We start from the raw sequence: 7519 nt of genomic DNA, 5'->3' as shown, positions 1-7519 counted from the left end.
GGAGCGAACTGGGAGTGGGGGTGAGTGGGTGGGGAGAAAAGTGCAACAATGAATGAATGGAATTCCAAAATCTCTGTAGATGTTCATTGAAATTAATAATAATAATAATAATAATTTTAAAGAGGCAATTAAAAAATGTAGAATCCTGTCCCCATCTATGTAAAGATGACTCTTTTTAGAAAGATATTTTTCTATTATATTAATGAGGTCATACCACAGTAGGATGGGTCCTAAACCTAATTACTTTGAACTGGTATCTTAAAAAAAAAAAAGACACGGAGACACATAGAGAGTCAAGAGACCACATGAAAATCCATCGACAAGCCAAGGAATGCCAAGCATCATCAAAGAAAGTCCAGGAATACAAATGCGGAAAGGGATAAGGATATTTCTCTGGAGTCTAACCTAGCCCTACTGATAGCTTGAATTCATAATTTTAGTTTTTGAAACTTGATAATATAAATGATCATAAATTAGTCAGAGTATTTTTTTTAATTTTTAATGACTGCACTAGCTAACAAAGGTAGTGTTCTAGTTTTTGTTGTTGTTATGTTACATTATGTGCCTAGCAGTTACCCTTATTAATTTAAGGATTTAGAATTCTGATTTCCACCATTTATGCTGCTGCTATCAATGGGTAAGACTAACACAGTAATAATACCTCTGGTATCCTAAAATACTCATAAGGAAGACTGTAAGATCCACTCAAAGAACATTGTTGGCATTCGCAGCCAAGTTACCAGGATTGTGTACATGCTACCAGCAAATGAGAGACTAACAATGGATTAGGAATTATCCTGGAAAGTATTTCACATTTTAAGGAAAGCACTGAAGAATTCATCATTGGAAACAGTGGACAGTTTTGGTCTTTAGTAAACAATTGTTTTTATTTTGTATTACACACCAGTGGGAGTTGGGAGTGGCTCACTATGATAGTTTCGATATTTTGCAAACCTGTAGGACTTAGTTCAGCACTCTGGGGACAAGAGTGGGTGACAGCAAGGAATTCTTGTTGAGGGAATGGATCTATGAGGGAGAGGTCTGGTTTCCCCGTGTTTGAGTAGAAGACTCATCTATTTTCTTTCGAGTAGAAGACTCATCTATTTTCTTACTGGTGGTGGCTTTAGTGTGGGCCGTAGTGGGCTGCATTGTTACGGTGGTGCTCCTAGTACTTGTCCTTGTAGGTTTTGCCTTTTTGGGAATGCAGCAGAAATTCTTGCCTTTGCATACCTTGTCCTTAAAATCATCCACGTTGCAGCTTCTCATGCACTCCCCCCCTTTGTTCAAGCATTTTTTCTTGCTATTGCCAAAGGCTAAATGAAAAGAGAAATAAAAACAAACTTTCATTGGCTTTAGGTTATGATGATTTTAATGATCTCAGTTTGAGAGACTATCTGGCGTCTCCTAACTGCACAGTGTGGCATAATTTACCGCTGTCATACCGTCATACCCTTAGCTCAAATCTGGTAAATAGCAGGTTTCTAAAATATCTGTTCCCGATCTCCCACTGGCTCATTTTTAAGTATTCTGAAAGTGGGATGAAAATGGCCATGAACCTGAAAGGGAAATTTCTGGTCCTGAGGAATTGGATCTAATGATAATGAGGCTGAGAGAGTCCTAATTGTGCAAGGGTTAAGTGCTTGGCTGCTAACTGAAAGGTCAGTGGTTTGAAACCACCAGCAGCTCCAGCAAGAAAGATGAGGCTGTCTTCTTTCATAAAGATTTACAGTTTTGGGGAACCCAGGAGGGCAGTTGTACTTTGTTCTCTAATTAGGGTGGCTATTACTAGGAATTGACTTGATGCAACTGGTAACAGTGTATGTATCCCTATGTGGTTTGCATGTATATAAGACCAGTACTTCTTAAATTTTACTGTTTTGTTGAAAGGCAGATTCTGCTCAGGAGAAGTGACAGGGTCTGAATTTCTGTTTTTTCAACAGATTTCCAAGTGATGCCAACATACTCCGTTAGCCCATGAGTTGCACTTGATGTTGTAAGACAGTATGCAACTTACAAAATATCCAACAACCCTCAGTAGAGTCTAGATGTTCAATATCATACATTCTACAGTTAACATGCCTCTTACAGGTTGGGGTTTAATAAATTCCAACCAAAAGCCCAGTGGCATTTTTGGTATCCTTGACTATTTTAATTTATAGTTTGTTTTTCCAATCAAATGCAATGAAATTGGAATTAGAATTCCACATATATGAAAATTTAATAATATAGAAAAAATAAATCGCAGATTAAAAAAGTCACAAAAAATAAGCATTGAAATCATCTTTCTGGAAAGATTGATTAAGGAGAGGGGAAGGCAAGTAGTAAGAATAAAATCAGAGTGAAATGATAAAATAATAACATATTTTAATACAACATATTAAAAATAATGAATTGTGAAAGAATTGTGAAATTCTTACACTAATTTGTGTAACTGTGATTCTTTTACACTAATTTGTGTTATTTGTGAGATTCTCTTACACTAATACACTAGCAAAACTGAAAACCTCGATAAAATGATTAAATTTCCAAGAATAGTATAGAAAAAATAAAAATCAATTAAGTATTGGTAAATAAATTAGTAGTGAAAGATGGCATGTTTTCAAAGTTTCAGCCCTCAGCATTTTTTTAAGTGGGAGAAAAGAGAAGTTTATAAAAAAAGGTACATATCAGGGGAGCTCTGGTGGCCTAGTGGCAAGAAGCTGTACTGCAATCTCAGAGGTACACGGTTCAAATCCACCAGATGCTCTGCCGGAGAAGGAGGGACAATTTCCTCCTGTACCAGTCAGATCTGATTTGACGGTACATGCACAAAAAATAATAATAAAATAAAATAAAAAAAATTAAAAAAGATACATATCAAAGAGCGGGGTAGGCCTGCAAAAGCAGAGCTGGGTGTGCAACAATGTTGGAATGGAAATCCAAAGTCTCTGCAAACTTTCATTAAAATAAAAAAAAGAAGACATTCAGATGGGGGGAAAATCTACTCAGGTAAAAGTGACAGAGCGACAGTTAACTTTACACATGAAAGCAACACAGCAGTGCAACCTCAGCATATACTGAGGAACAAAGAAAATGGAAGTGGAAGGAGCAGGCAGAGAGGAACTAGAATTTTCTGAATCATTTCTGGTGGAAATAGTCCTTTTTTTTAGTGCAAACTATACCCAGAAGAGAATTGATGCCTTTGAGCTGTGGTGCTGAAGAGTGTTGAATATACCATGGACTGGTAGGAGAACAAACAGGTTTGTCCTGGAGAAGGTGAAGCTGGAATGCTCCTTGGAGTCAAGGATTCTGAGGCTTCATCTAACATACTTTGGGCATGTTGCTAGGAGGGACTGGTCCTCATTATGTTTGGAAGAGTGGAGGGACGGCGCAGGAGAGGTAGACCCTCGATGACTTGGATCGATTCTGTAGACGGAGTGGTGGGAATGAGTGTGTCAGAGACAGCAAGGTTGGCATAGGATAGAACAGCGTTTAGGGCTCTTGTACATAGGGTCACTATGGCAAGCTACTCAATGGCACATTACAACAACATACCCAGAATATGTTCCCCCAAAAGACAGGAGATCCTGTTTTACCCCTTCCTGTGTGGTGCCATTTGTGCAGAATTGTACTGTTAACCCAGAGGCTGGACCTCTTCAGTGGTTCGAATCCACCAGTAGCACCATGGAAGAAAGATGGGCTATGTCTTCTCATGCCTTGTACAGCCCCATAAACCCAGTGGAGCCCATTCCAATTTGATGGCAATGACTTTTTCAAGTGCTGAGCCTTAAAGATAAAAGCATTAAGTATATTGACATATCATTTCCTTTAGCAGCACATACTAGTGTTGAAACTGTGTGTTAACTTGTTTTTATTCCCCCACATGTTGGGCACTCAGTGCAAAGGCATTGACCATTGTATCTCCATTTCTACATGAACCACTCAATAATATTTGATGATTGAATGACCTATTATGGAATCTTATAGCTTTGCATAAAATGAGGCAGATCCTTATAGAAAAGCATAATATATGAAGAAACAAAAAATTCATAACAATATACATTGTTGTTATCGTTATGTGCCATTGAGTCGCTTGCAACTCTTAGTGACCTTATGTACAACAGCTCTGAACACTGCTCTATTCTGAGTCAACCTCCTCTTCTCTGACACACCTATTCCTGTTATCCCAGTCACTGAATCATCCATCTCATCGAGGGTCTTCCTCTCCTGTGCTGTTCCTCCACCCTCCCAAGGATGATGACTCTCTCCAAGGACTGGTCTCTCCTTGCAACATGCCCAAAGTATGTCAGACGGAGCTTCAGAATCCTTGACCAAGGGGCAGCCTGGTTTCACCCTCTATAGGATGACCCTGTTTGTTCTCCTAGATGTCCATGGTATATTCAATACTCTTCTCCAGCATCACAGCTCAAAGGCATCAATTCTCCTTCTGTTATCCATAGTAATTGTCAATATATAGTGTATTTACCTCTTTGTAAAAGATAAACAGCTAGATTAATTTTTACCTATTTGCTTATGCATTGAAATGTATGCCATAAAAGGTGAGGGAAGATATTTTTCATAAGAAATTATCCAAATCCTCTTAGACAGCAATTTCAAAGCTCTAGTTATGAGTTTAGGTATATGCAAAAACAACAAAACCCCAACCAAATCCACACTGATTATTGAAATAATTGGTGAAAAGGGGGAGAAAAATCAGTTCTTCCACCTAACATGTTTACAGATCTTTTCTGATCTATTCATTACATTTCAGAACAAGATTGGAAAATGCCCCACCGAAAGCTGCTTCAGGATTTTTAGAGCCAAGAGAACACAGAGAACTGGGCTCTGGAACACAGAGAACGGGACTTTGGGAATTATTTTCAAGAGGCAGCGCAAGTTAGAAAGAGTTGAGGTGAGCCATACACTCACCTGGATCCCTAGGGGGCAACATGAGCTCTAGAATTGAGGCCAACTCAGGTTGTGGGGGCTGCCCCTGCCTTACCCCTAGGTCCTGTCCCTGTCATGGTCTTAATGTGGGGACCCCAGAGACACCTAGATTGGGGTTTACTGTGACACATTCATGGACAGGAGCAGGAGAAGCTGTTCTCTTTGCTTCCCTGGTTTCTGATTACCTGGCATCACTAGGGGCAGAAGCGTGAGTGCAGCAAGAGCCAGGAGCAGGATCCTCATGGTTCTCGGAGAGTAGGATGCAGTGTGTCTAGAAGTCCAGGACACGATGCAGCATGAATCTGAGCTAGTCTCTGTTGATCTCTCAGAGGTGATGCACGCACCAGAAAGATATATAAAACCTTATCTCTGCAGGTTATCAGACCGTTGGCTGCACACTGATTGAGCATCTGATACAGGCACTGGGAAGGCATGCAGGAAGTTACAAGTTGGAGACATTGAGGAGGTGCTTGGAGTTAGGGCGAAGGAGACCTATTCACCTGACTTCTGCAAATTTCTTATTCTAGCATAACCCTGCTCTTGAATTGTCTATTTATTTGTGTGACTACACCCACTCCAGATTCCTGAGTGATGCATCTGACTAGTAATCCAAGGCTGTGTATCTACATAATGCACTTTGTGGATGAGCTTTCCTTCAATCCCGATGCCGCTTTCTTCTTCACTTAGCCCAGCTTCTTGAATTTGCTCGGCATATGTATAAACCAAGTATGGTGAAAAGATACGACCCTGATGCACACCTTTTGTGATTTAAAACCATGCCGTTTACCCTTGTTCTGTTGTTGGTTCACGTACAGCTTATTCATGCGCACAATTAAGCGTTGAGGAATCCCGTTCTTCTCAATGTTATCTATAATTTATTATGATCCACATAGCCAAAATGCCTTTGCATTTCAATAAGACACACGTCAACATCTTTCTGGCATCCTTTGTTTTCAGTCAAGATCCATGGGACATCAGTAATGATTCCCTTGTTCTATAGCCTCTTAAGAATCTAGATGGAATTTCTGGCATTTCTATGTGAATGTACTACTGCAACCATTTTTAAATTTGCAGATTATATAATCTTGCTTGTAGAATGGGAAAAGGACTTGAAGCAATTGTTGAAGAGGATCACAGACTCCATCCTTACAGTCAGTTCACAGCTGACCCTCTGGCAGGTTTTCAGATGCAGTTAATTGCATGGGAAGAGACTGCCTATCCTTCTCCTGAGGAGCAGCTGGGGGCTTGAACCATGTGCCTTTGGTATTGCAGCACAGCTTCTTGACACTAGGCCACCAGAGCTCCCTTACATATGTATTACACGCCAGTACCAAGGAAACAAAATCCTCACCACTAGACCAACAGGAAACATCATGATGAACAGAGAAAGGATTTAAATTCCCAATGATTTTATTTTACTTGGATTTACAATCAGATAGAAGACAGCAGCAGTAAGAGAAAATATCAAAGATGTATTGCCTTTGGACAAATCTGGTGTTAAGAACCTCTTGAATAGGAGCTCTGGTGGCCTAGTGGCAATAAGCTGCACTGCAATCCCAGAGGTATGGGGTTTGAATCCACCTGATGCTCTGCTGGAGAAGGAGGGACAATCTCCTCCTATACCAGCCAGATATGATTTGATGATACACACAAAATAATAATAATAATAATAATAATAATAATAATAATAATACCATCTTGACAGTGCTAAAGAGCAAGAATGTCCATTTAAAGATTAAGGTGTGTCTGATCTCAATCATAGTATTTTAATTTGCTTTACATGCATAGGAGAGGTGGACAGGGAATAAGGAAGACAGAAGAAATGATGCCTTTGAATTGTACTGTTAGTGAAGAGTATTGGATTTACCATGGACTGGCAAAAGAACAAACAAATCTGTCTTGGAAGAAATGAAGCCAAGATGCTCCTCGGGAGTGAGGAGGGTGAGACAGTCTCACATACGTTGGGCATGCTCACAGGAGGAGACAGTTCTTGGAGGAGGACACCATGCTTGGGAAAGTTGAGTCAGCAAAGAAGAATGAATTGACACAGTGACTGCAACAACGAGTTTAAGAAGAGTAGAGATTGGGAAGTTGGTGCAGGACCAAGTGAAGTTTTGTTGTACATTTGGTTGTTCTGAGTCAGAGTTGACGCAACACCACCTCAATAACTCAACAACCACAACTATAAGTCATAATTGACTTGGTAGCAGTGAGTTTGGCTTTGGTTAGTGATTCAAGTCAACTCAGAGGTATCTCAGAAGAAAGGACTGCTGATCTGTTTCCAAAAATGGACAGCCCTGAAAATCTTATGGAGCGTACTACTCTGTACATAGGTGTTAGAAGGAAGCTGATGGCAACTAACAACAACAATCAGAAGGTAGAAGAGACAAGAGAAAGTTTTCCTCTAGGGTCTTCAGAGAGAGCATGGCCCTGCTGCCATGCTCAATTTGGAATTCTTCAAATATTGTGAGAAAATAAATAGTTGTGGTTCTAATTCACCTAGAACAGCCTTAGGGAATCAATATAATCTATAAACAACAAACTTCACTCAATGAAAGTGTACAATTTAATATTTTTCACACACATTTATTAA

Source organism: Elephantulus edwardii, unplaced genomic scaffold, assembly GCF_000299155.1.
Source record: "Elephantulus edwardii isolate Elephantulus edwardi_28Jun2011 unplaced genomic scaffold, EleEdw1.0 scaffold00015, whole genome shotgun sequence".
NCBI lineage: Eukaryota > Metazoa > Chordata > Mammalia > Macroscelidea > Macroscelididae > Elephantulus > Elephantulus edwardii.
Note: the sequence above shows the minus strand (reverse complement) of the source record.